The 13,468-nt window shown below is 47.7% G+C and overlaps 1 protein-coding gene across 1 annotated transcript in view; it reads left to right on the top strand.

Annotated features, from left to right (window-relative positions):
• The window catches only part of PCDH17 (protocadherin 17), a 256,247-nt gene that overhangs the window by 84,282 nt on the left and 158,497 nt on the right, over positions 1-13,468 (top strand). The window lies entirely within an intron of this gene.

The raw sequence follows: 13,468 nt of genomic DNA, 5'->3' as shown, positions 1-13,468 counted from the left end.
AAAAATGCAATAAAAAAATCCCCTCCGGGGGGGCCAAAAAAAAAAAAGATGAAAATGTTCTTTTTAAACACACACACACACACAACTTCATGGCTGATGAAGTGTTTTTTAAATAGAACTGCTGTTCATATTGCCGCATGCCTTCAATGAAAACCCATCCATAAAATTCAATTACTTTAAAAATCTGCCCACACAGTGATGCACATTCCCTCAAAAATGTTAATGTCAGATGTCTGATAATAGTATTTGCTTCTGCTGGAAATAACAAGCCGCGAACAGATGACACGGCGTAGCTAATGTTTTGCAGAAGCCGAGCGGCTTTCCCGAATGAGGACTCAGAAGACTGAGACCAAATCAATGATTAATTCTATTTTTTTTTGTTACCTCATGAATGATAATGATGAATGGAATGGCTGTGCTCTTTAGTGACTAACCCATAATATGTCAGGTCTCTCTCTCTCTCTCTCTCTTAAACTGTCATCATCCTCAGAATAGAAAGCAGTCAGTGTTGATCTGGGAAATTCCTGGAGATTTGGTGGTGATCTCTATGGAGATGGGTTTTTTGGGGGGGGGGATGTCACCTAGCATCTGTGGTATACCATAGAGTTTGCTCTTTGATTATCCGGTTTGGTAGGGCTGCCATACATGGTGATTTTGGGGGTGGGGGAAGCTGAAGGGTTTGGGGGAAGGGTGAGACTTCAGTGGGTTACGATGCCACAGAGTCCACCCTCCAAAGCAGCCGGTTTCTCCAGGGGAGCTGATCTTCGTTGCCTGGAGATCAATTATGATCTGAGGAGATCTTCAGCTACCACCTGGAGGTCAGCAACGCTTGTCTCCGGCTCAAGAAATCACTCTTGGACTGCCTTTATCCCTCTTGGGGAAAGTACCTCTGGCTTTTCCAGTGAGAAAACAACATATCCCTTCCTCAAACAGAGGAGGGGAAAAGTGAGTTTGCTTCTTTCCCCGGTCCTCCTTTCTCCTCGATAAAGCAATCTTGGCAGTGAAAATCTCAACAACAACAAAGCCATTTAAAATAAACACGGACGTAATTCTTATGTGAACTTCTGAGTTGAGCCTCCCAACATTAGACACCTCGAAGGCCCAGGTCCATCTGTCCCCACTACAGCCGACGCTGACCCCCAGAGGTTCTCCGGGGCTTCTGCAGAAGTCATTTCTAGCACAGCTATGGCCTTCAAGTGAAGACAGAAGGGATTGATCCTGAGATACAAACAAAGCACCTACTTTGTTTCATGACCTTTCCACACCCAAATTAGGGGGCTTCACAACATCGGCCTGCTCTGTAGGTGAAGCAGAGCTCACACTGGTGAATTATGCCTCCAAGGTGGAGAATGGGAGAAGGGACAAATATTTAACATCTCGTAACCTAGGAGCATCTTCCTCCTCCAGACAGGGTAAATCCAAACCCTGGAACAAATCTTGGTCTTGTCAGTCCTTTCACAAGTCATCCCCTGAAATGCAATGGCAACAAAGATCTCCTCATACACCTTCTCGCTCATATGGAACCAAACCTAAGTTTGCTACTGCCACTCAGTCTAGAGCAAAAGCCTCCAAAGGCCCCAAACAGGGCCTTTGACTCGGGACCCCTACACTTATCACTGGGGCCCACTTGCCTCCATCTCTACTTTTCTGCCTGGAGACAGATCACATCAGACAAGTGGGTTTTTTCCGTCATCTCAAATGGATATATGATAGATTTCACTCACGTTCTGACGACGTCAACTTTTGTCACCGCTCCTCCATCTGTCACTCCCCTAGAAGAAGTGCAAAATCTGTTAAACAAACAAGAATCTGCCCCCCCCACACCATCTTGGTTTTTACTCCCGTTGTTTTATGGTCCCCAAGAAGGATGGAGGCCTCTGTCCCATTATGGATCTCAGAGAACTCAATCGTTGCATTGTCTACAGAAAGTTTCGAATGACATCACTGCAAAACATCCTTCCCTTCATAGGGTATGGTGCTTGGATGGTGTTTCTGGATCTGCAGGACGCCTATTTCCACATAACAATACATCACTGTCACAGACAGTTCCTTCAGTTCGCCATAGGGGACCAGCATGACCAGTACAAGGCTCTCCCCTTTGGGCTGTCCACGGCTCCTTGTGTATTCATGAAAACGATGGTGGCAATTGCTGCCCATCTGCGTCTGCAAGGGATAAATATTTTCCTGTATATGGACAACTGGCTATTAGTGGCAGACTCCAGACCTGCACTTCTGCAACACATAGACTCAGCTCTGGCACTGCTCACAAAACTCCACAGCTTAGAGGGAGAGAGCTCTTGACAGAAACTGCTCATTTTCAAGGACAGCTCTTATCAGAACTACGGCTTGCCTGAAATCATCCAGCCAGGTGCAAGTGGAGGCGTGGGGAATCAAACCCGGTTCTCCCAGATGAGAGTCCACACAACCTCTACACCAAACTGGCTCTCGAAAAAACCCCACCCACAAATCCTATGACTGCAAGTGGAGAAAATTCCTGAGTTACCTGAACGCCGCTGGGCTACCTCCACTCCCCTCAGATTTGCCTGCCATTTTTGGCTTTCTGTTGTCTTGTCTGGACTTAGGTCTCAGTCACCCTTCACTGCGTGTGTATCTGGCAGCTGTTTCCGCTCATCACCCTCCGACTGACGGTTACTCGGTGTTTACTCACTTGCTCACTAAGACGTTTCTCAAGGGGCTCGTCCATCCTTTCCCTCTGCTTGGTGATCCCACACCAGCCTGGGACCTTCCGTTGGTCCTGGCAAGGCTCTCTGGGAGACCGTTTGTGCCTATGGCTACATGCAGCCTGCAGCGTATCTCCTGGGAAACAGCATTTCTGGCGAGCTGTCAGCCCTCCACTGCAAACCCCCACACACACTTTCGACTTTTCATCAGGATGGCGTCTCTCTAGTTCCTGGTGTCTCTTTCCTGCCTAAGACGGCTTCAGAGTTCCACTTGGAAGCAGACATTGTCCTCCCAGTGTTCTTTCCAACTCTGAAGGATGGCACTGAGCGTAGTTTCCACATTCTGGATGTGAAGAGGGCCCTGCTCTTCTACCTAGGTAGGACTCAGGCTTTCCGTAAAGTGCCAGCCCTCTTTATTTAGGCACTCCAAAGGGATCTGTCAAGGATGGGCGAGTGGGCGTCAACATGGCAAATGGGGTTCAATGTGGCCAAGTGCAAGGTGATGCACATTGGAGCCAAAAATCCTAAATATAAATACACATTGATGGGGTCTGAACTGGCAGAGACTGATCAAGAGAGAGATCTTGGAGTTGTAGTAGATAACTCACTGAAAATGTTGAGACTGCAATAAAGAAGGCCAATGCTATGCTGGGGATTAGTATTGAAAACAGATCAGCCAATATCATAATGCCCCTATACAAATAAATGGTGAGACCTCATTTGGAATACTGTGTGCAGTTCTGGTCACCACACCTTAAAAAGGATATTATAGCTTTGGAAAAAGTGCAGAAAAGGGCAACTCGAATGATAAAAGGGTTGGAACACTTTCCCTATGAGGAAAGGTTAAAGCGCTTAGGGCTCTTTAGCTTGGAGAAAAGACGACTGAGGGGTGACATGATCGAGGTTTATAAGATTATGCATGGGAAAGAGCAGGTAGAGAAAGAGGTACTTTTCTCCCTTTCTCACAATACAAGAACTCGTGGGCACTCCATGAAACTGCAGAGCGGTCGGGTTAGAACGGATAAAAGGAAGTACCTCTGGGGCAAGTGATGCTCTGTCATCTTGGTGCTTGGGGGGGTCAACAGTGGGAGGGCTTCTAATATCCTGGCCCCACTGCTGGATCTCCTGATGGCACTGGTATTTCTGGCCACTGTGTGACACAGAGTGTTGGACTGGATGGGCCTTTGGCCTGATCCAACATTGGCGTCTCTTATGTTCTTATGTTCTTATGTTTATCTCCTATGCCATGCCTTTGCTTGGGCTTAAGCTGTCATCTCACAGGCTATCCAAGTGGATTGTGGAAACCAGGGGTCATTTCATAGAAAATGAGGTGCAGGAGCTCATTAACTTATTAGCATAACTTACCTGCATATGCCACACCCATTGACATCACCGGGGGGGGAGCATGCAGATCTGTCCTCGCAGAGGAGGGAGAGCTTGTACCTGAATAAAACTTGGTCTTAAAGGTGCCACTGGATTGTTTTAAATTGCTAGCTATGGGGAGGGGGGGCATGCAGATCTGCCCTCACAGAGGAGGGAGAGCTTGTACCTGAAGGCAGGTGGGGGGGGAGCCTCTGCAACTTACCTGGCTGCTTCTTGCTCCTCGTGACCCGACTGAGGGCTGCTGAGAACAGGGGGTGTGGCTTGTTGCATGTGCCCACCCCCTGGGCTTCTTACTGCCGGAGTTCCGCTCCTGTGCGCTCCCGCAGGAAATGACCCCTGGTGGAAACTATTAAGCTCTGCTTTGGCACTGCTCATGTCTATGCACTACACAGACCAATCTGTAGCCTCTGCAGAGCCAGTGTGGTATGGCAGTGAAATTGCTAACTCGGGGTTGGGAAATTCCTGGAGATTTGGGGGTGGAGCCTGGGGAGGGTGGGGCTGCGGTGGCTCAAGGGGTAGGTGGGAAGGTAACAGCGTTCCGTGCGCCACGGAAACGTCTTTGGACAGCGCTGGCTCTTCAGCTTGGAAACGGAGATGAGCACCGCAACCCTAGAGTCGGATTCGACTGGTTTTACCTTTACCTGGAGAGGGCGTGGTGTGGGGAGAGGAGAGGAGAGGCCTATTGGGGGGGGGCAGTGGCCTGGATTTCATCCTTCAAAGCATCTCTGTGTTTTCCAGGGGAACTGAAGTCTGCAGTCTTGAGATGTTATTCCGGGAGATCTCCAGGCTGCCACAAAGGTTGGCAACTCTGCTTACAGGGGAGGGAAGCTCTGGGGGTGACTGTGAAAGCAGCTCTTCTCGTTATGGTTCAGTTCATTAACTGGAGCCCGTATGAGTGAGGAAAGAGGCATTTTCCCTATGAAGAGGTCAGCCTGCTGTCCTCCCGGCTCAGCCGCTTCCAGCCCCTGATTAGCCCTGCTCTCCCAATTCCCGTCTCTCTGGCTCAATATCTTGTTAAGCGAATGTCTGTCTCTAAATTCAGAATATCATCACAATAGCTTTGAAGTTCACAGGTCTAATCTCTGAGCAGCTTGCATGTGTCATCCTGTATTACATTTGCAGATGGCTCGAGAGATGGGATTGACTCATGCGAATGTACCCGTGTCTTTAAAATATAACAAGAGAACTGACACTTAGCTCAGACTCATGAAAGGAACTTGGCCCTATCCAGCCAGCCAAGTGAAGGTTTAAGCTTCCCAAATGTCATTTAAGTCACAGGGAAGAGTTCAGCCTTGTTTTGATTTTTTTAAATTTTTAGCTTTGCATGCACCCCTCCCTCCTTGCCCTGCTGTGAACTCTTTGGAACTTTAGTTTTCTGGGGGTCTCCAGCAGCAGAGACATAGGAGGCTTTTTGTAATAAATCATGGCTGTATTCCTCCAGTGCACAAACAAATCTCTTTAAGCTCCCATCAAAGAGTACTTTCTTGAGAGTCTGGAGGCACTGTGAAAAAAGGCTTGTAGGTACACAGGGGGCATCGGGATTTTCAGAGGGTTCCATGTGGAGCCGTATACCTTTATTGAAACTGTGGTCCTCCAAGCCCAGTAGAAAACCCTTTCCAAGAGTGAAAACATGCAATTGTTTTGCATTTATCTTCTAATCTCTTTTCTCCTGGGAGGCTGCCCCCTCCCACAACCCTCCCACCTGTGGCCAGGCCCCGCCCCCACTCTCCCGCTGCTGCCTGGCAACTCTATCCAGTTGGGGCCTGGTGATCTCCCAGGATTACAGCTGATCTCCAGACGACAGAGATCTGTTCCTCTGGAGAAAATGGCTCTTTTGGAGGGTAGAGTCTGTGGCCGGGGTTTCAAACACAAGGCCCCGGGGGCTGGAACCTGCCCGGGCTTCTATCCCACCCGTGAGTAACTGGTGCGAGGGAGTGAACAGGAGGCTGCTTGGGGGGAAGCAGTGGGCAGAACCAGTCCGATTGCTTGTCTGCCGCAGTCAAGCAGAAGAACCCCTTCGCTTCCATGGCAGCCTCACTGGTAAGTTGGGAGCCAGTGCACCCACATTCGTGTCAGCTTGGGGTTCCAAGGCGAGGTTGCACGCCTCTCTGCTCAGCCTGCGGCTCCGGGGATAGTGACCCGGATGGCCACGTGGATCAGTGTCTGCACGTGGGAGGGTACAGAGAATGCTCTACTGAGGCCCGATGATAGCCAGACAGCGCTGCCGCCGTATTTGCATCCCCACATGTGGTGGCTATGCTTTGGTCCACTGAGGGGTGTTCTTCAGCAGTTACTTCCACACATAGGGGGCCTAGTCCTGTTTCCGAGCGCACGACCTGCTTGCCAGGTCACCTTCCCCCATGGACCACCCGGCATCCTTCAGCAAATAAGCTTGACACCTCTGGTCTATGGCATTATACCCCACTGAGGTCCCTCCCCTCCCCAGGCTCCGCCCCCAGATCGCCAGGAATTTCCCAGGCTGGAGCTGGCAACCTAGTTGGGTTCAAGTAAAGGGTAAAGGTTTCCCTTGCTCGAAAGCCAGTCGAATCCAGCTCTAGGGATGCGGTGCTCATCTCCGCTTCCAAGCCGAAGAGCTGTACGAAGACATTTCCGTGGTCACGTGGCTGGCATGACTAGACGCTGAGGCACTCACTGGGTTGCAATTTGTAAAGCCATGAGGCCCAAAACAGCATACAGCGTGAGGGAAGAGTTAACATTTTCCAGAGCCATTCTAAGCAAGAGTCCGTTGGCTCAGAAGGGTGTAACTCTGTTTACAACTGCACTGTTGGACACTGGCTGCAACCCACACAGAGTTCAAACACAGTAGTCCCTTGCCTTGTAGATGAACAGGTTAGAGGCCATAGAATCATAGAGTTGGAAGGGACCTCTAGGGTCATCTAGTCCAACCCCCTGCACAATTCAGGAAATTCACAGATACCTCCCTCACATCCCCAGTGACCCCTGCTCTGTGCCCAGAAGATGCCCCTCCCCCTCCCCAAAAAACCATCCAGGATCCCTGGTCAAACTGGCCTGGAGAAAATTTGCTTCCTGACCCCAAAGTAGTGATCAGCATTTCCCTGGGTGTGTAAGAAAGGGCCACAAGGTCAATTCTGTGGGATGCGGTAATTAAAGGAGAGTGAAGTACCAACGGAAGGGATTCCCCTAACATTTTTTGAGGCAGTCAGGGAGAGACTCTGGTGGCAAAGTTCTGGCATCCATCCCCACAGATTTTGGGAGGCCTCTTTGGCAGATTGCAGGAGGGTTGGCAACTCCAACATGGGAAATCCCTGGAGATTTGAGGGAAGAGAGAGTTTGGGGAGGAGAGGGATCTTAGCAGAATGCACTGTCATGGACTCCACCCTCCTGAGCAGCCATTTTCTCCAGGGGGATTCATGCCTGCAGTCTACAGATCAGTTGTAATTCTAGGAGGACTCCTGGCCCCACCTGGAACTTGGCAGTCTGCGGATCAGCAGGATGAGTCTGGGTGTGCTACGAACACACTGACTGCCTCTGTTCTGAGATGAGCCAAGTGCCCCTGAATTACTCCCGTGCACTGCGGAGACCAAGCAACGTAGTCCAACAGTCTTGAATTGTTTCCAGAGTCTCTGTCAGGTCTCTTTCAGATTCCTCGAGCGGGGAGGGGCACTCCAGGGGAAAGTGGCGGGGAGGTGCTCTTCACCACTGGCCTGCCCGGACGGATGACTTGGAATCCCAAAGACAATGTCCGTGACAAAAATAACAAAGAGTCAATACAGATAAGTTGCAAAAATGTTTACTGTAGTAATTTCTGTAGAAAATTTGTGAAGACCTTGGGTTCTGTTATTAGAGAGTCAACATGGAATGTTTCCTTCAGGAGTTGATAAGTAGTGATTGATAAGAATTGGGATTGCTACACGCTCAGATAAAGCAAATATTGTGAAACGAATTGTTCGTTGTGCAGTATTTCGTTAGCGTGTGAGCGATAATAGAAGAAAATTTTCTACAGAAATTACTACAGTAAACATTTTTGCAACTTATCTGTATTGACTCTTTGTTATTTTTGTCACGGATGTTGTTTTTGGGATTACACTTCCTCCTGTGATCTCTCATTTTTGGCTTCCAGCTGGTCAAATTGAGTCACATATCGTGTCCCACCAGGTCCACGGCTGCCCTCCTGCTTTCCAAGTCCTGTATGTATTTATGTGGCTAACTTTACTCATTTATTTTTTTCTGGATTTGTAACACAGAAGTTTGGAATATTGAGTTTTTTAAAAACAGAGTGTTCTGTATATCAGTCCCTGGTGGGCCCCATTTGTAGGACCAACCTCCAGGTGATAGCTGGAGATCTCCTGGAATTGTAACTGGTCTCCAGCCAACCGAGTTCAAGTCCCCTGGAGAAAACGGCTGCCTTGGAAGATGGACGTTATGGCATTGTATCCCTCTGAGGTCCCCCCCCCTTTCCTCAAACCCCATCCTCCCCCACGCTCCACCTCTGGAATTGCCAGATTCCCTATCTGTTTGGTTTTTGTGGATTATAGTCTTCGCTACAGGGAAAAAAGGATGAGGTCACAACGGGAGCAGCCTAAAGGTTTTCCTAGAGCCGCTGGTTCCAATACTTGGCCCTGCATTGCTCCTGCGCATTCCGTATTCAGATCAAAGCTTGTCCATGATGCCGGACAGGATGGTGGTCAGTTCAGCCCTGGCAGGGCCTGTGCATCGTCTGGCCTGCCGTGTCCACTTCTCGCACGGAGAACTGGAGGCTGAGAAAATGTTGCCCGGCTCGAAGTGGCTTCACAGTGGAGAGGCACAGAATGAAGCGCTGCCAGGCACAATAGTAGCCTTGTCTGACTCAGCTGCGAGAAACCGTGGGGTGGCCGCACAGTGGATGGGATTCTGTAGAAGATATCGGCTCTCTCTCAAGGGCCTCTAGTAGTAGATAATACAAGGGAGGTTCAGTCCTCGGTTTTGGCTGGTCTCCACAGCTCTGTAAATACTCTCTGTTCTGCAGTTAGTTATCTTGTACTCATTCGGCTAATTATAATAGGGATAATAGGGACATTACTAAACCCGAAACTACGGCTGAGCCAGCGTTAGGCGGGATGAAATCCCGTTTATTTCCTCAGGAAAGACCTAAGTGTTGAGCTTTGCAGTTTCCCACTGAAATCGGTGTGATTTAAAAATGCTTCTCACCCATAGTAGTGGTTTGTTTGTTTTTTAGGGGGGTATCACTTAACGAAGAACTTTTATTTGATAAATTATTTGCCTGCAATTAATCAATTAAATGTGCTTGATTAAATTTAAATGAGTTGGCACATTATTCAGATCTTAATGCAGGTGCATTTCTGAGCATATCAATGGATGTTTTGAGAGGACTTTTAATTTTGAAAAGTTTCCACACTCTGAAATGGGGCCATCTTTAATATTTTTTAAATTATATATATATTTATTACATATGCAAATAACATTGCTTCCATAAATAAATAAAACATTCTCTTAGCTCTGCACTGCCATTTAAATTGACCCCCCCAGAACTAATTAAGTAAAGCCTTTAGATATGATCTAGCCCAAGTTGTGTTGTCCCCACCCCCTTTTTTTTTCTTGAAAAGGCCCATAGCTTTCTGTGGAAGAGACTTCAGGACACGGCCTCTGAAATGGAACTTAACTGTGGCTGGTTTGTTCCTAACTGGCAGATATCTGATTGGACAGATGTGACCCTATTTTTTAAAATAAATAAATAAATAGAGTACAGCAAAATTGAGTTATTTATGCTGTTTGCATTGACGCTCCCCCCCCCAATTTTCCAGAAGTGCTTACTAAAGCCAGTGTAAGTTTGCTGAAGACTTGAACTCAGACACCATCCATCACGGCTGGCCTTCTTTTCTCGGAAATCTAAAAGAAAGAGCTCAAGCTTGGCAACATAAATCGCCTGGCAGTGTTTGTTTGTGACTTAGGAGGAACGACATGCCATGAGTTAGAAGTTGCAAAATGTGCAAGGATGCTAGCAGGCAATGCCATTTGGAATTGTAGCAACTGCAGTTACCTTTTGAACGCAGTCTGAAAGGTTATTTTTGGTAGCCGGCATCCAGTCAGCACGAGTGAAGTTTGTATTTTGCAAAGGTATGTTCCACTGGTCCTGGGGCTGGGCTTTGTTTACACCAACAGCAAATATGATGATGGGACTGCTCCTGAGCTGTACCACTTCACTGCAGGTGTGTGTGTGTTGTGGGGGGGGGGGGTTTACATAGTTAGATGCTTCACAATGAGGGAGATAAAAGCATTGCACATTCATCATTAGTGTATTGGAAGTAGAGACTGATCCGCTGTATGCAGGAGGCCGTGTAATGGTATGATTCCTTGCCTGAAGTGGCAGAGTCAACAAACAACCATTACAGTCCTCTTCTGTTCTTGGTGCTTGAGCCAGGGACTGCCACATTTCCAGGTGCAGTTTCAAAGAAACGATTGGAGGATCTGTGACTCCCTCATAACTGTGAAGTCCTATTCCTAAACCCAAGAAATGGAATACGTAATTTGGCATCTGAGTTGTTAGTGGCAGAAATGTGTAAGTTGGGAGCCAGTTTGGTGTAGTGGTTAAATATGCAGGGACTCTAATCTGGGAGAACTGGGTTTGATTCCCCACTCCTCCACTGGCAGCTGCTGGATGACCTTGGGCAAGCCAGACTTCTGTTAGAGCTGATCTCTCAAGAACAGTTATGTCAAGAGCTCTCTCAGCCCCACCTACCTCACAGGGTGTCTGTTGTGGGGAGGGGAAGGGAAAGGAGTTTGTAAGCTGCTCTGGGACTCCAAATGAAGGGTGGAGTATAAATCCAATCTCCTCCTCCTCCTCCTCCTCTTCTTCTATGAAGAACAGTTATTTTAAGTTTAAGAGCTTTTACCTACCCTTAGTAAACGCCTCCCTTCCCTAAGGAATGCCACAATGCCATTGAAAACACCTCCCTTCCCTAAAAAATGCCGCAGTGCCCTTGAAAAAAAGGTTGACCTCACATCGCTTAAGTACAATATGACTGCTGAAATATTCACCCGGAGCCAGGAGGACTTTCGGATGGGCAGATCTGGTAGGTCGGGGGAAAGACTTTGGAGTACTACCGCTTTGGGGGTAACTGACCACCATCTTTATTTATTTATTTATTATTTCTAAATGAGGTTTTCCTGTTCTGAAACCCAGGTATCATTGTTGTTTCAATGGAAGCTGGAAAATCACGAATTAAAAATACTCATTAAAATCTTTCATGGGTCAAATAAGTGCTCCAGGTGAGGTACCCTCTGGCAATGGGCTGTAGTCTTGCTTTGAACTGGCTTCTTTGAGCATTTCAGGAGTCTTGTTCAAAGTGTCAATGCTAACCGTTAACCTTTAATGGTGTGGGACTGTCTGCCATATCTAAGAGGAAGAGCCCCCAAGCGTGGCACCTGCAGGTGGCATTGCGCCCGTGGACATCTTCCCTCATGCATGTCAAGTGTATTTAGAAAGTGGAGGGGCCAGGTCACAGTGGGGCTTTTGCTCAGCAAGACTTCTGATTATATTAAAACATTGATTTGCCAGCAGTTGCTACCATGGCAGAAGGAACTTCACTGGGTGACTGAAGTTAAGCTGCGACAGCCATTTTATGGTTGCCACCTCCTCCTGTGGTGGCCATTTTGTGGTGTGCGCCCACCACCCTGTGTCATAGTTCTAAAGGTGCCTGCAGGACTGTTACATATTGATGGCACATTGTCCCTGACAAGGCAATTCTATTTGCACTCTTAGGACTTAAACTGGAAGATACATAACATTTCCAGTGCAACAACAACTTCTGACAGACTTCCCGTGGATGGCAATACGCTGAGCAGACGCATCTCCCGGACCTAGACCTCCTGGGGATACGAGCTGCGCACGAGCAGGAAGGAGGGGGTATGCAGGCTCGTTGCCCCCCATGAGGCCTGGCGAAGGGCTTCCAGCCATGGGGCTTTTGAGAGGTCGCCTCTTCACCAGCACGATGCTGGGGAATTGAGGCGCCTCTCCACCCCGACGGTCCCTCCTTTGAGTGTCTGTATGGAACTTAGTGACGTTGACCGGGACAAGTGTGGGGATCGAGCGATCGAATCAGAGACTAAACGAGGTCAGAAGACCAATATGAACGTGAGTCAGAATAAAGCGTCTATGATAATTTAAAAAGAAAGCTCCCCACCCCACAGACTGAGAAATGAAACGAGCGGGGGTGGGGCTCCTCCCATGTGCACGAACCTTTAAGCGAAAAGGGGGGGGAGCGTAAGCATTGGAATCTGTTGAGAAAAACTTACCAAGGCATGTATAAGCGCTTGAGCGCACATTCAGAGACTTTAGAAACTGCAGCAAAAGTAAGCAATCGATAAAAGATGGCGGGGAAGAGGACGGAGAAGGAGAAACTTTTAAAAGCGAAAGGGAAGAGTCCAAAACTGGAAGGAACCACCGAGCTGGCTAAAATGTTGGCAGAATCTCTGCGCCCCCTTCTGGAACAGATGATTAATGTCAAGGAACAGTTGTCTACAATGACCAAATGTATCACTACCCAGCAAGCACAAGTTAATGAGACCCTTAAAATTACAGAGCAAACAGCTGAGAAGGTGAAAGAAGTGGATGCCACTACTCAAAAGGTGAAGAAAAAGGTAAAAAATTGGAAAAGAAGCAAGGAACAACTTTTACAGCTGCAAATGGAGAAGGCAAACTTGGTTCTTCGATTCCAGGGTGTCCCAGAATCTAAAGGAGAGAATCTGAAGCAAATGCTGAGCGAAGCATTAGCCCCGGTGACAGATTTGACGGCGGAGTACTTGATGAGCTAAATGGATGTGGCCTACAGGTCATATTCTGTATATGTAAAAAAGAATAATCTGCCTGGGGAAATAGTAATGAGATTCTCAAAGAGACATGTGAGGGATACTATCCTGAGAGCGACGACGGGGACAACCTTGAAAATCGGGGACAGCACCATCAGGATCCTTAAAGACATCCCATTTGAAATCAGACAAAGGAGAAAGAAATACAAAGATTTAATCCTTTTTCTTCAAACAAACGCAATCAGCTATCGGTGGCTGTATCCAGAGGGCATAACCTTCAAACTTCAAGATAAAAAGGAAAAGATAGACTCTGTTTCCAAAGCACGGGACTTTATGAGAATCCAGATGGGTGAGCTAGAGAAAGGCGATAAAGAGGACAGTAAGTCCAGTGGTGAGCTGGACTCGGGGTCTTCTGGAGAGGACTCTCTGTCAGAGAAGGGAGAAGCAGCTCCTAAATGTCCTTATAAACTGCGAAGAAGACAGGATAAGAAGAAATGAAGGCTGAAGGACTTTGTATTCTGCCTTTGAAAAGAGATGATTGTAATGAGATGCTTTGGGGTTTTCCTTTTTAACAGTTAATTTAAGTTTCAAAAGTTGTAATAGTAGATCTGACTAAG

The sequence above is a fragment of the Gekko japonicus genome, unplaced genomic scaffold (genome assembly GCF_001447785.1).
Source record: "Gekko japonicus isolate JY-2015 unplaced genomic scaffold, Gekko_japonicus_V1.1 scaffold295, whole genome shotgun sequence".
In the NCBI taxonomy this organism is placed as follows: Eukaryota; Metazoa; Chordata; class Lepidosauria; order Squamata; family Gekkonidae; genus Gekko; species Gekko japonicus.
Note: the sequence above shows the minus strand (reverse complement) of the source record. Positions and strands in the feature narration are given on the sequence as shown.